Genomic DNA, 13,652 nt, shown 5'->3' with positions numbered 1-13,652 from the left:
TACCTTGTTGAAGACAGCAGAAAGCACCCCTGCACTACCAGGCTATAACTCATTCCACACCTTTCGGCCCCAGAACTTGGACCAAAGCTCCAAAGGCGGTGATGTTTCCATATTCATAAAGAATGCGCATACCTCCAGACTGGTAGCCCAACATAATGCATCAGAGATACTTCAGGTTCAGCTAACACTGGGTAAGACAGCGATTCAGGTTGTAGCCTGTTATAGATCCCCAACCATGTCCCAAGACTCACACTCCATGTTCCTAAGCACCCTGGAGAATATTAGCGTCCAACCTAACACTCTCATACTGGATGACTTCAACTACCCCTCCATTAACTGGGAAAACTACTCATGTAGCATCCATCTTAGCAAAACCAAATCTACTCTTGCTACACGCTCTAGGGATATAAACCTCAACACAACAATGAATAGAACATGCTGGAGGGATAGATTCCCTTTGCAGAGACTTCTCTTACTATGGAACAGGGTCTCGATCTACATAAGACAGAGCCCCTCACTATCACTCTTCAAGAGGAACCTTGATGAGTTGATGGGTAACAGAAAGTTCACACCGGGGATCACACCAACAGCACTACTAGATAGGGGCCAAGGGTACTAGCTGCTAGTACAAGGGTCTAGGGAACTACTAAAGGGGCGGTGAATACCGCACAATGTGGCTGGGCTAATATATGCCTTCAGGCAGATAGCCCAGTACCAACCTATGAACCTATGAACCTATGTACCAATACACTTGCCCAACGTTTCCTGGAATTCATTAATTCCAATGCCCTGACCAGCTTGTTCTTACCCCCACTAGAGGTAGCAACATCCTTGACATGGTCATTACTAACATGGGCGAACTTTGCTCTACACCAATAGTCAACTCCTCCCTGGTTAGATCCAACCACAAACTAAACACTGAAAATCCACACACTGCCACACCTCACCCCACACCCCCGCAAAGGTAACCACCATGAAAAACTTTGCCAAAGCTAATTTTGAGCTCCTAAAACAGAGGTGGCTAACTTCGCGGCACCCATGCAAATGGAGAATAGTTGCATGACAGCTGAATCATACACCAATGTACTGTATGAACACGTACACAAATGCATGGATCTTGCCATACCCAACAAAACCCAAGACGCTCTCCTCCAAAAAAAGGAAGCCAATCTGGTGGTCCCCTGCCATAAACAAACTCTACAACAGAAGGAGGAAATTGATGCGGAATAAGGTGAAGTCCCAAGACTGGAAAAACTCCCTTATCAGCCTCAACAAAAAGTTGAGATCCCTCATCAAATCCTCTAAACCTAGCTATGAAAACAGAAGTGCAGCAGATAGTAAAGACAACCACAAGGCCTTCTATAGTTATGTAAAGAATCTCCACGGCAATACCTAAATTTGCTCTGAGCTACTGCACAATGGTAACTCCTATACCGAGCCAAAAGATATTGCCAATATACTGGCCGACAGATTCAGTGCCAACTTTACCCCTCCCCCCCCAAAGGACCATTCACAATACAAGTAGATTGCCAGGCACCCAGTATTACTGCTGCACAGGTTAAAACAGCACTGTCCAAGGCCAAGAATACAGCTTCTATGGGACCTAACAATATATTTGGTTTGTTTCTACATGAACTACAGAGTGAACTAGCACCTCATCCATGTGCCCTGTTCAATCACAGCCTCACCTCAGGCTTTGTCCCTACCGAATGACACACTGCTACAGTCATCCTTCTCCACAAAGGAAGAGTGACTACAGACCCTGGGAACTATTGCTCCATTAGCCTGACAAGTCTGATATGCAAAGCTATGGAACGCATCATCATGGACCTAATAAACAAGGATATAGGGAATCTCCAAACTCCGACTCCCACACAGTTTGGTTTTGTGAAGGGCAGATCATGCCTGCTCAACTTGGTCGACTTCTTGAGTTAGTCACCAGAGCTGTGGATGAGGGCACGGTGGTTCACACAGCCTACCTTGAGCTGGCCAAGGCCTTTGATACCATTCCCCACTCAGGAATCATAGAAAAGCTCACTAAGATTGGCATCAATCGCTATATCACTAGGTGGGTAGAAAGCTGGCTCACAAATAGAACCCACAGTGTGAAAGTAGCTGACTCCAAGTCAGACTGATGACCAGTCACGAGTGGAGTCCCACAGGGATTAGTCCTGGGTCCTCTCCTGTTTGGTATCTACTTCTCAGACGTCCAGGCCAACATAAAGAGACTCTGGCTGACAAAGTTCGCAGACAGTTGCAAGTTGGGAGCCATTATTAACTCCCCAAGTGATGCTGACATCCTACAGAAAGACCTCACTGAGACCAACGACTGGTGTCAGAACCATGGCCTTAAGCTCAATGCCAAAAAATGTGTCATCATCCCCTTTGGGAAGAACCCAGTTCCCATGAGTTACCACATCGTTGGTCGTCTACTGAACACAGAAGGCGTTATAAGAGATCTGGGAACACGGGTTGACAGCAACCTCTCTTTTGACCACCACATTGCCACTGTGGTCAGAAAGTCCTTCTTTGTGGCACATCTCATTACTAAGGGTTTTGCATCCAGGAAGAAAGAGGTAATTGTCTCCCTCTACTCTTCCCTCATTAGGCCAATCATCAAGTACAATGCCCCATTTGGCATGTACCTCACTAGACACCTGCAACAACTGGAGAGGCCACAAAAGTACCTCACAAAGAGGATCTTAGGCCTTAAACACTTGTCCTATATGGACAGACTCAAAAAACTCCAACTATTGTCAGTCTCATATCGCTTACTTAGAGGCAATCTCTGCTTGACTTACAAAGCCATGTCTGACCCAGCTCTGTTAGAAATGCTACATCTAAAGAAATCAAAATCCCTCCACACCACATGCTCCAGAGACCTAAACCTCATTACCACAATTCAACAGAATGTGCTTGAAGGACAGGTTCATAACCGAGAGACTGCCCATGCTATGGCATAGACTTCCCACAAACTAATATTCCAACCTACCAGCTGCCCCGCACTATCCAATATTCTTCAACCATATACATTGTGATATAACATTGTACTGTGGAGCTTTTCTCCCCAGGCCTCCACTGAAAACGGGCTCTCGGGGCCAGTGGACCTCCCCGGTCACCAACTGTAATAAATAAATAAAATACATGTCAAACGAAGCACCTCACTGGCCCTCTTCAAGAGAAATCTTGATGAGTGGATGGGAAATAGAAAATTCACCCCGGGGATCACTCCAGTGGCTCTACTCGACAGAGGCACTGGGAACTATGGTCGGTTGGCATGATGCCAGGGTAATCCTATGGGCTAAGCTTGTAAAGTCTCCAGGGCCATTAGCCTAGTACACACCTATGAACCTACGAATATGAAAAAGTGTGAGTCTGACATCCACCTTCCAGAAAATATTGAAAGCAGTCTCACAGTCTAAAATTACTTTTCCTGCTACAAGCATAAGAAGGAAGCCTAAATGTAAAAGACAATGGAATATATACTATCTGCAATTTTTTGCCATTGAAGTATAATGAACACTTACCTGCCTCAGTCTGCAGTCTGGCCGTTATGTCACTATCTGATTTGAGATGATAAATACAGTTTTTGTCTTTTTCATTTATTACTGTGATTGCTTAATAAATTGGTTATCTAGTTTTGTAATTCTGAGATTTTCTTTAACCTTTCTCTAATGATACCCCTGTTAAAAATACCAAGGGCCGGATTCATGAACAGCGACATTAAGTACAGCTGTCGTGTATGTGTCATGGCTTATCATGCACATGGTGGCACACTATTTGGTATTCATTAGTGTACAACCTCAAAACAAGGGTAAATGGCAAAATATCCTAATGGAAGCATGAGTAGCCAAATTAACTAATCCAAGATGGCGGAGCTATTCAGGAACCTATAAAGCAGCCCTGAAATCCAAAACTCTTTGGATTACAGCCATGATTACACTTGGATAAAAAACATTTTGGGGGTTGCTGCTGCCATCATTAACCCATATGTAAAACAGGCTTTAATTCAAGGTGCTGCTGCTGCCAGACCACTGCCAAGAAGAAGAAGGGTGTTTAGATCGAGATGTACTTATTGTGGACTCGATGAAACAGGAAATGTAGAGCTATGCAGGGTGAACAGAGAAACACTAGAGGAAGTATACAACCTCTGCTGCCTCACCTGAGGGCCCCAGAGAAATCATGGAGAACTTATCCCAGTGGAAACAGAGGTATGTGTAGCTTTATGTATCCTAGCTACAGATACTTTCTAGAGACCCACAGGGAATATACTAGGGATGTCACAGGCCTCAGCTTCCAAAATATCACATCAAATTCTAAATGCAATGCTACAACATGCAAGGGTGCATGTCTATGTATCCCAGAGGAGAGAGCAAGAATCTTGCAGGAGTTTTAGGGGCTGTAGATCGCACACACATAGAAGTAAATGCCCCACCCAGTAAACAGTGAAAGAGGTACATTATCAGGAAAGAGGTAATTTATCAGGAAGGGATATCACTCTATAAACTGTCAGGTTGTCTGTAATGGCCAAGGGATCATCTACAGTGTCAGTGCAGGTAACCTGGGCAGTTTTCATGACTCATATATATGGCAGACCTATGAGATGTACACAATGTTTTCTAAGGATGACAATCCTCAAGTGCATCTAGTGGGGCATACAGGTTATCCACTGGAACCTTGGCTCATGCTCCCATGAGAAACCCACATAACCCCACTGAGTAAGGATATAAAGATGTCTACACTCAGACTAGGAATATCATAGAATGTGTATTTGGTTTGCTCAAATGACAGTTCCAGTATCTAGACACCCCAGGAGGTGCCCTGCAGTACTACCCAGCAACCTCTGCCAAAATACTCACAGTCTATTCTATGCTGCACAATATCATTGTCAGGAAACAGCTTCAACAATGACAACTAGGGGCAAGATCATAGCTCCCAGTGCCACATTAAAGGCCAGGAATTCCAGCAAATACAGATGAGTACCACAAGATGGAGATGATGTCAGCAGACATGGGTGTGCACAATATGCCATGGTTCTGACTAGGTGGCAAAGGGTAGTACACACACACACACACACACACACACACACACACACACACACACACACACACACACACACACACTGACTACCCAAATGAGAAAATAAGAGCCTAAGCACATAGAAGTATTAAAACAAATACCTGCAAAACTGAAACCTTTACTTAACCATGTAATGGTTGTGTTCTGTTAGCATCAGACAGAGAACTTACACACACACACACACACACACACACACACACACACACACACACACACACACACACACACACACACACACACACACACAGACACACCTTGTATCTGTAGTATTAACTAAGTCTAGAACATGTATAGAAAAAGCAATAGTAGTATAACTGATTAGTGTAATATGCAGATTCCCACAAGACTCCCAGGTGTACAGTAATGTCAGTAATAGCTTATGACTGATGTTTGCAATATACAGCTATGGATTTTGACAAATACTATGCATCAAGCATTTCAGGTGACAACTGTTATATAAACCAGTTAATGGGTCAATGTTAGTATCGTTTGCAATGACAATTATTTTATTATAGTGTATACCTGGGCGTTCTGCAGTAAACACACTTGGGATGTCTTCCGTGTCAGCACCAACATCAAAAATTCTGTGTAAACCCTATGGTGAATTGTCTGGTTTCTGACAGCAGACAGAAACACCTCTGTTTCACTAAGTGGTAGCTTGGTAGCAGGATCCCCCCCCCCCCCCCATAGCCAGACATTCATGGATAATCAAAGTCAAAGTAAACTTTATAATCATTTAGAACTACACATGAGTAGCCTAAATGAAATTTTGTGCATCAGGTCAGTTCTTGAGATTACAAAGGAAAGTAAAACCAACACATGCACTAGAGGAATAAACATAACTAAAAAATACAATATTACTCCCAAAACCCATAAGAAAGAGCAGAGACATTTACCAATACTCAAATACAAAAAGAATAGAATGTTAATTGTAACTGCCCAATGCCTGGCCAGTGTGATCATATCACTGGCCCTAAGTCTTATTTTGCAATATGTTTGTCCATGACCTCTGACCACATTAACATTGTTGACCATCTGATACAGTCGAGGGAGGACATGTCATCCCTGCCTCTCTCTAAGAGGAGTGATCCATTGAGATGGTGTAGCACCTGAATGATCACATCATTCTCATCCTCAGTGTATGACAGTTGATGGGGTGCGAATCTCTTGAATGCCATAGCCCTATATGAGAGGAAACATAAAATGAAAAAAAATACACAAGTAAAACAAAAGTGATTATTAACCCCCTAAAATATTTATGAATTTATCTGTCAATCATACATAAAATACATAAAAAGTTAGGGTCCATAACAGTACACACAACTTAATACAGATCCCCTGTACACAACTGCCAAATAAAGAAAGGAATTGATATAACATTGCTAAGAGGACAGACAACTCTGTTACTCTGTAGTGTATTGCAGCTTTAACAAAAATAATGTACACCTGTCAAGAAAAAATGGATAATTTTGTGTGATATTCCCTTCCATGGAGGGCAGCCAGGTATGCATCACAGGCTTAACACAGTTCTGTGTGCTATTAATGCAAACCCCCCTGACCTTGCTAATAAGTAATACAACAGTCTTCTGTACTAAGTGGTCAGCTTCCCAGATTAAACTTCCCATTAAATGTCAGCAAGTAAGTATGGCACAGTCAGGGGGCAGCAGTTTAAAGGCATCACCCTCCGAGATAAGGGATCCATACCCATTACAAGAGGGAAGAGCTGTAAGCCCTTCTAGTGTGTTTGTAATGACTCATGACACACACAGTATGCCTATTTCTGTGGCATCACGGGTTGATGCACATCTTTCTGATGTCTGTCCTGGCATGTGCTCAAGTCTGGCAAGATGCAAATGTCATTGATTGCTCACAGACAATAATTAATTTCAAAGTAAGAATGCATTGTATTGCATGTTTTTCTCCAAATATGTATTTATTACTGTAATTGTTTTCTTCACATTGTACAGCTTAATAAGACATGAGGGCTTACATAACATTTCTTACCATATGGCATTATGCAAGTTCATCATGAAGTGTGATTGGGCCTGTGTTAGGAGACTTTCTTGTGTGTATTGATTGTTTACATGTTGTTATGGCAGTGTTCCCTGTAATTTCTTGTGAGCATGCCCAGTATAATCAAGTAGTAGATGCACTCCATTTATGGACTGAGACCTTGAACTACTGCAATGTCAACAACTCTGCATTGTCATTTGTCACTTATGTATTTTGTGTGTTATTATATTACTGTTTAAGATGTACATGAATATAAAACACATGCTTGTCTAATACATTTGTCAAGGTAATATACCCCTGGTCTATGGTTGCTAAATGACAGCAAATGGTAAAATGTGTCCCTTTCTGATATGCATGATACAACAGCAGTAGAGCTTTTTTCTTCTTGTTCATACATGATGAAGTGGAGAATACAGCAGTAATGTCAGTTATCATGCATACATTCTCTGTATATACATGTTGTATTCAATAACTGCAGTCTATGCAGATAGCCTGTAATGTATCTACTGTCGTTGCTAACTGTTATCTCAACCTGGCATGCCATCAACACTAATATTTAATTTACTCTCCTTTGTTATAATGTTGCATTGTGTCCCTTTCACATCTGCTGTTAGCATGTCCATTTTCAGTTATGTACATGGGTAAGGAATTGGAAACAGGATTAATTATAACAAACTGGAAGTATTTCTGTTTAAAATGCTTCTTTATGGCATAGTCACATTTGACTGCATTAACTGAGTACATTGTCTCTGTTTACCCTCCCCTCATACTTGTGTCTGTGCTACTAACATTGTATTCGGTGTACATTCTTCCTATTTAATGTCCCCTGCATCTTATTTCTTGTAATCAATGTGCCCTCACTTCATATATGTTGTCAATGCATGAAAGGTCTGCCATAAGGCAAGCAGGTTTGGTTACACTGTGTGCTCATGCTTCCCTGCACTGTTCCATGGCAGCCAGCACTGCTGCTGGCCACAAAATGGTGTTTATTAACATGGAAGCACAATGAGCAGCATGCATATTCAATGAGCACTGCTGCTCATCACGCTAACCTGCTATATAGACTCAAGGCCATTGCAGTGTGGCTACTTCATAGGTTCATAGGTGTGTACTAGGCTAATGGCCCTGGAACCTTTACAAGCCTAGCCCATAGAAGTGCCCTGGCATCGTACTGCTCGACATTAGTTCCCAGTGCCTCTATCAAGTAGAACCACTGGAGTGATCCCTGGGGTGAACTTTCTATTACCCATCCACTCATCAAGATTTCTGTTGAAGAGGGACAGCGAGGTGCTCTGCTTGATATGTATGGGAAGTCTGTTCCAGAGCATGGGCAGTCTCCGGGTGAGGAACCTGTCCCTCTAGCATGTTCTTTTGATTGTGGTAATGAGGTTGAGGTCTCTGGAGCATGTGGTGCACATTTCTCACAGAGCTGGGTCAGACATGGCTTTGTAAGTTAAGCAAAGATCACCTTTAAGTAGGTGATATGAGAAAGAGAATAGCTGGAGTCTTTTGAGTCTGTCCATGTAGGACATGTGTTTAATGCCTAGGATCCTCTTCATGAGGTACGTTTGTGGCCTCTCCAGCTGTTGCAGGTGTCTAGTGAGGTACATGCCAAATAGGGCATTATCAATGATTGTTCTAATGAGGGAAGAGAAAAGAGAGACAATGACCTCTTTCTTCCTGGATTCAAAACCCTTGGTAATGAGATGTGCCATACAGAAGGACTTTCTGAATGCAGTGGCAATGTGGTGGTCGAAGGAGAGGTTGCTGTCAACCAGTGGGCTCCCATCAATGTGGTAATTAGTGGGAACTGAGTTTTTACCAAAGGGGATGACGGCACATTTCTTGGCATTAAGCTTAAGGCCATGGTTTCAACACCAGTCATTGGTCTCGGTGAGGCCTTTCTGCAGGATGTCTGCATCACTTGGGGAGTTAATACTGACTCCCAACTTGCAGTCATCTGCAAACTTGGTCAGTCAGAGTCTCTTTGTGTTGGCCTGGACTTCTGAGAAGTAGATGCTGAACAGGAGAGGACCCAGGACCAATCCCTGTGGGACTCCACTTGTGACTGATTGGCAGTCTGACTTGGAGTCTACTACTTTCACACTGTGTGTTCTATCTGTGAGCCAATTTGCAACCCACCTAGTGATATACGGGTTGATGCCTAGTTTGGTGAGTTTATCAATAATTCCTGAGTGAGGAATGGTATCAAAGGCCTTGGCCAGATTGAGGTAGGCTGTATGTACTGCCTTACCTTCATCCACAGCCCTGGTGACTGACTCAAATAAGTCAACCAGGTTGAGCAGGCATGATCTCCCTTTCACAAAGCCAAGTTGTGTGGGGGTCTAGAGTTTGGAGATTTCCTATATCTTTGCTAATCAGGTCCATGATGATGCACTCCATAGCTTTACATATCAGACTCATCAGGCTAATGGGGAGATAATTCCCAGGGTCTGTAGTTGCTCCTCCTTTGTGGAGAGGGATGACTGTAGCAGTGCACCATTTGGTAGGGCAAAGCCTTAAGTGAGGCTGTGACTGAACAGGGCACACAGATGTTGTGCCAGTTCCCTTTGTAGTTCATGTAGAACACAGCCAGGGATATTATCAGGTCCCATGGAACCTGTATTCTTGGCCTTGGACAATGCAGCTTTAACCTGTGCTGCAGTAATGCTGGGTGCCTGGCATTCTTCCGGTATTGTGATTGGTCCTTTGGGGGGGACGGGTAAAGTTGGCACTGAATCTGTCGGCCAGTATGTTGGCAATATCTGTTGGCTCAGTATAGGAGGTACCATTGTGTATTAACTCAGAGCAAATCTGGATATTGCCTTGGAGGTTCTTGAGATAACTATAGAAGCCTTTGTGATTTTTTTTAGTGTCTGCCACAGTTCTGCCTTCATAGCTGACTTTAGAGGATTTGATGAGGGATCTCAACTTTTTGTTGAGGCTAATAAGGGAGTTTTTCCAGTCTTCAGACTTCATCTTTTTCTGCAACAGTTTCTTCCTTCTGTTGTAGAGTTTATTAATGACAGGGGACCACCAGATTGGCTTCCTTTTTTTGTAGGAGAGTGTTTGGGTTCTGTTTGGTATAGCTAGTTTCATGCATTTATGTACATGTTCGTACAGTGCATTGGTGTATGATTTGGCAGTCATGCAGCTATTTTCCATTGGCATAGGTGCCATTAAGTTAGCCACCTCTGTTTTTAGGAGCCCAAAATCAACTTTGGAGAAGTTTTTCAAAGTGGTTATCTTTGTCGGGGTGTGGGTGATATGTGGATTTCCATGGTGAGATCTGACCAGGAAGGGATTGACTACTGGTGTAGAGCAATGGTCGCCCATGTTAGTAATAACCAGGTCAAGGATGTTGTTTCCTCTAGTGGGGGTCAGATTGAGCTGGTCCAAGTCATCGGAAATGATGAATTCCAGGAAGCGTTGCGCCAGTGTATTGGTGCTTGAGTAGTTTTCCCAGTTGATAGAGGAGTAGTTGAAGTCTCCTTTTATGAGAGTGTTGTGTTGGAGCTTGATAGATTCCAGGGTGCTTAGGAATGTGGAGTGAGAGTCTAGGGACATGGTTGGGGACCTATAGCAGACTATGACCTGGATTGCCATCTTACCCAATGTTAGTTGTACCTGAAGTATCTCAGATGGGTTATGCTGGGCTACTAGTCTGGAGGTGTGCATATCCTTTATGAATATGGAGACACCACCACCTTTGGAGCTACAGTCCATGTTTCTGGGCTGAATGGTGTGGAATCAGTTATAGCCTGGTAGTGCAAAGGTGCTTTCTGCCACTTTAAACCAGGTCTCTGTTACAGCACAAATGTTGATGTTCTCCATTTTGAGGAGTACTTTGAATGAGTGCATCTTGAGATTTAGACTTCTAGCGCTGAGCAGCATGACCCTCAGATTGCATTTATTTATAGCTGTTATGGTGGTAATTTGGTCTTTGGAACACCACCTAAAAAAACACTATAGGGATGGCAAGAGCCTTAGCCAGTACCTGGAACCCCAGGGGTGACAGATGCAAGCCATCTCTGGCAAAGCATCGAGGTCTGTCAGTCATGTCCTCCCAAGCAGACAGATACTGGATCTCCTTAGAATGACACCAGAAACTTAGCCAATTGTTGAAGTCAATCATTTTTTGTTTGTACTGTGGTATAATTCTGGGTGTTAGTAGGATACTACTCAGGTCTTGAGTCATACCTGCCTGAGCCACATAATCTGAGAGCTCCACCATGTCTCGTTTAATATAGTCCAGGGAGGTGCATCTCAGGTCATTTACACCCACATGGGCAATGACAGAGTCATAATTGTACTTGTTGTGGAGTGAACTAGGTGTGTGTGTTATGTGTCAGATTCTGGCACCTGATAGACAGCTGACTGTTACCTTCTCCTTATTCAACCTAGTGAGTGGTCAATTGTGTGCCTCACTATTGAGTCACCTATAATTAGTGTATTGGTTAAGGTGTTTAGCCTTAGGGGCTTAGGTTGACGGGCACACCTTGGAGGTGAGCTATGTGTCCTGTGGTTTGTGCTGTGTTGTGGTGGCTGAGTGCATTTCTGTCTTGGAGGTCTCTGCTGTTTGGGTAAATTTCTGTTGAGAGTTTCCACAAAGGTGGGTGTTTAGTTTGTGCTTTTATGTGAGAGATGTGATGGTGGGTGTTCTGGAGGACTATTTATTCTATGTGATGTGGTGCAGGTGTTGACCTTCTCTTAACCAGCTAGTTCGGTCTTGACTGGAGAGTACGAAGCTTCCAATTTGGTGATATAAGTGCATCTCTCACAAGTCTGAGTGTTGGGAGGTAAGAGGAGAGGGTTGTCTGTGTACATGAGGCAGTTGCTACACTGCCTCAGAATGCCCAAGTGCAGCAGGTTAATAGGAGAAAGCACAGGAAACTACCCTTTAATCATGCCAGGAGGGGTGGTCATAACTACTAAGTACTGGAGCTATTTCCTTGAAGAATGACTAGTGCGGATGGCACTTAGGTGTGCTACAATAATTGCTACAAAAACCTGATGAAGTGCAAAGTGATTACGCTAGTTAAAGTGCAAGAGAGAAAAAACTAGCAAGATTCAAGGGAAAAACTGAAGAGCAGACTTTCTGGCACCAGTCATAGTTTACCTCTGCTCGGCGCCGCTAGGCAGAGCTTAAACAAGCATAAACCCGCACAAATGTGGGCTTTTAAACCAGAAAGTTGAAAGTGATGGAAAAACTGCCCAAATGGCCAATAAACTACAATTTCTGGGCCAGAAACCACTCCTCTTTTGGTAGATAGGCTACCTAGTGCTTACCACTCCCACTGATAAGCTAGAAGGCTTCCCTCCAACACAGAAAGGCTTGAGGAGCTCAGAAGCTTACAAACAGTCCTGTATACAGCAAATCTGTATCTGGACTAGACTAGTTACAGAAAAGGCAGGAAACAAGCACAAATGCAGGCTTTTAAACCAGAAAGTTGAAAGGGATGGAAAAACTGCCCAAATGGCCAATAAACTACAATTTCTGGGCCAGAAACCACCCCACTTGTCTCACACATGTCTATCTGTCTCCCCTAAGTATGCGAGAGTATGGTTCACCCACTCTGGAAGTTTCTGTTACAGTGCCATATGCTAGCACATTACCCCGGGTTATTTTAAGAAGGCTTTTGGTAAATATATCCCTTCTAATGCTCCTGCTTTTAGGAAGATGGCAGAATTATTCTTGGTGCTGAAGTGTAGGCCATGGATTCAGGTTTCAGGGGACTGATGACATCACTGACTAGTCAAATATCAGTTACCAGTCACTCAGTCTTCTACAGTGGGAAAGAAGTTATAGCCACTGTTCAGTCTGTGGAAACTCTCCCTACTCCTGCTTCTTGTAATCAAATGTTTGCCTACTATTTTTTAGGGTTATCAGAGAACTGGAAAGCCATGCAATATATAGTAGAAGACAACCCTATCATTTTTATTGGGGTAAAAAGCCTCATTGGGCATACAGGTCACTGACACTGGTGGGTGAGAAGTCTACACATAGGTACTTGAGAGAATTCCTTCCTTTACAGTTTGATTACTGAAGATTTGCTGAATCATATTTGGCACCAGAGAAATCCTGAGTAGTCCTCTGAGAATCATGAAGGGAATAGTGAGAAAGAAGAAAGGAGGAGGAAAATAGAAGAGATAAAGAGGCAGTTTTCCTCATCAGACTATTTGTAGTCACAGGACTGCAGGAAGGACTTGACATAGCCATCAGGTCTATACTTTATTCTATTATATATAGTACTTTTGACTGGTTCTTTTTGCATTTTGAGTCCCATTTACATTTGAAAGAAGTTTGAAGGAGGGGTGAAGAGGAGGCCATTGAAAACTATATATACACAGAGGGTCTACAATTCTGACAGACCCCCCCTCCAGGGCCCCCATCATGATAATACCTTTGAGGATGTTTTACAAAGTGCCTTATTTAGAACCAAATTTACATGCCCTGACTTTTGACTTTTTTTACATGGTCTGACAAGAGAAGGTAACACATGGACAACAAGTATACAGGTAAAAACCCAGTGGTAGGCATGCCATAAGCAGTGGCCTTG

At 43.1% G+C, this 13,652-nt stretch overlaps 1 protein-coding gene across 1 annotated transcript in view; it reads left to right on the top strand.

Annotated features, from left to right (window-relative positions):
* The window catches only part of CARM1 (coactivator associated arginine methyltransferase 1), a 1,187,823-nt gene that overhangs the window by 1,052,520 nt on the left and 121,651 nt on the right, over positions 1–13,652 (top strand). The gene's annotated exons all lie outside the window — the stretch shown is intronic.

The sequence above is a fragment of the Protopterus annectens genome, chromosome 2.part0, assembly GCF_019279795.1.
Source record: "Protopterus annectens isolate FY-2018-M chromosome 2.part0, PAN1.0, whole genome shotgun sequence".
Taxonomy (NCBI): domain Eukaryota; kingdom Metazoa; phylum Chordata; order Ceratodontiformes; family Protopteridae; genus Protopterus; species Protopterus annectens.
Note: the sequence above shows the minus strand (reverse complement) of the source record. Positions and strands in the feature narration are given on the sequence as shown.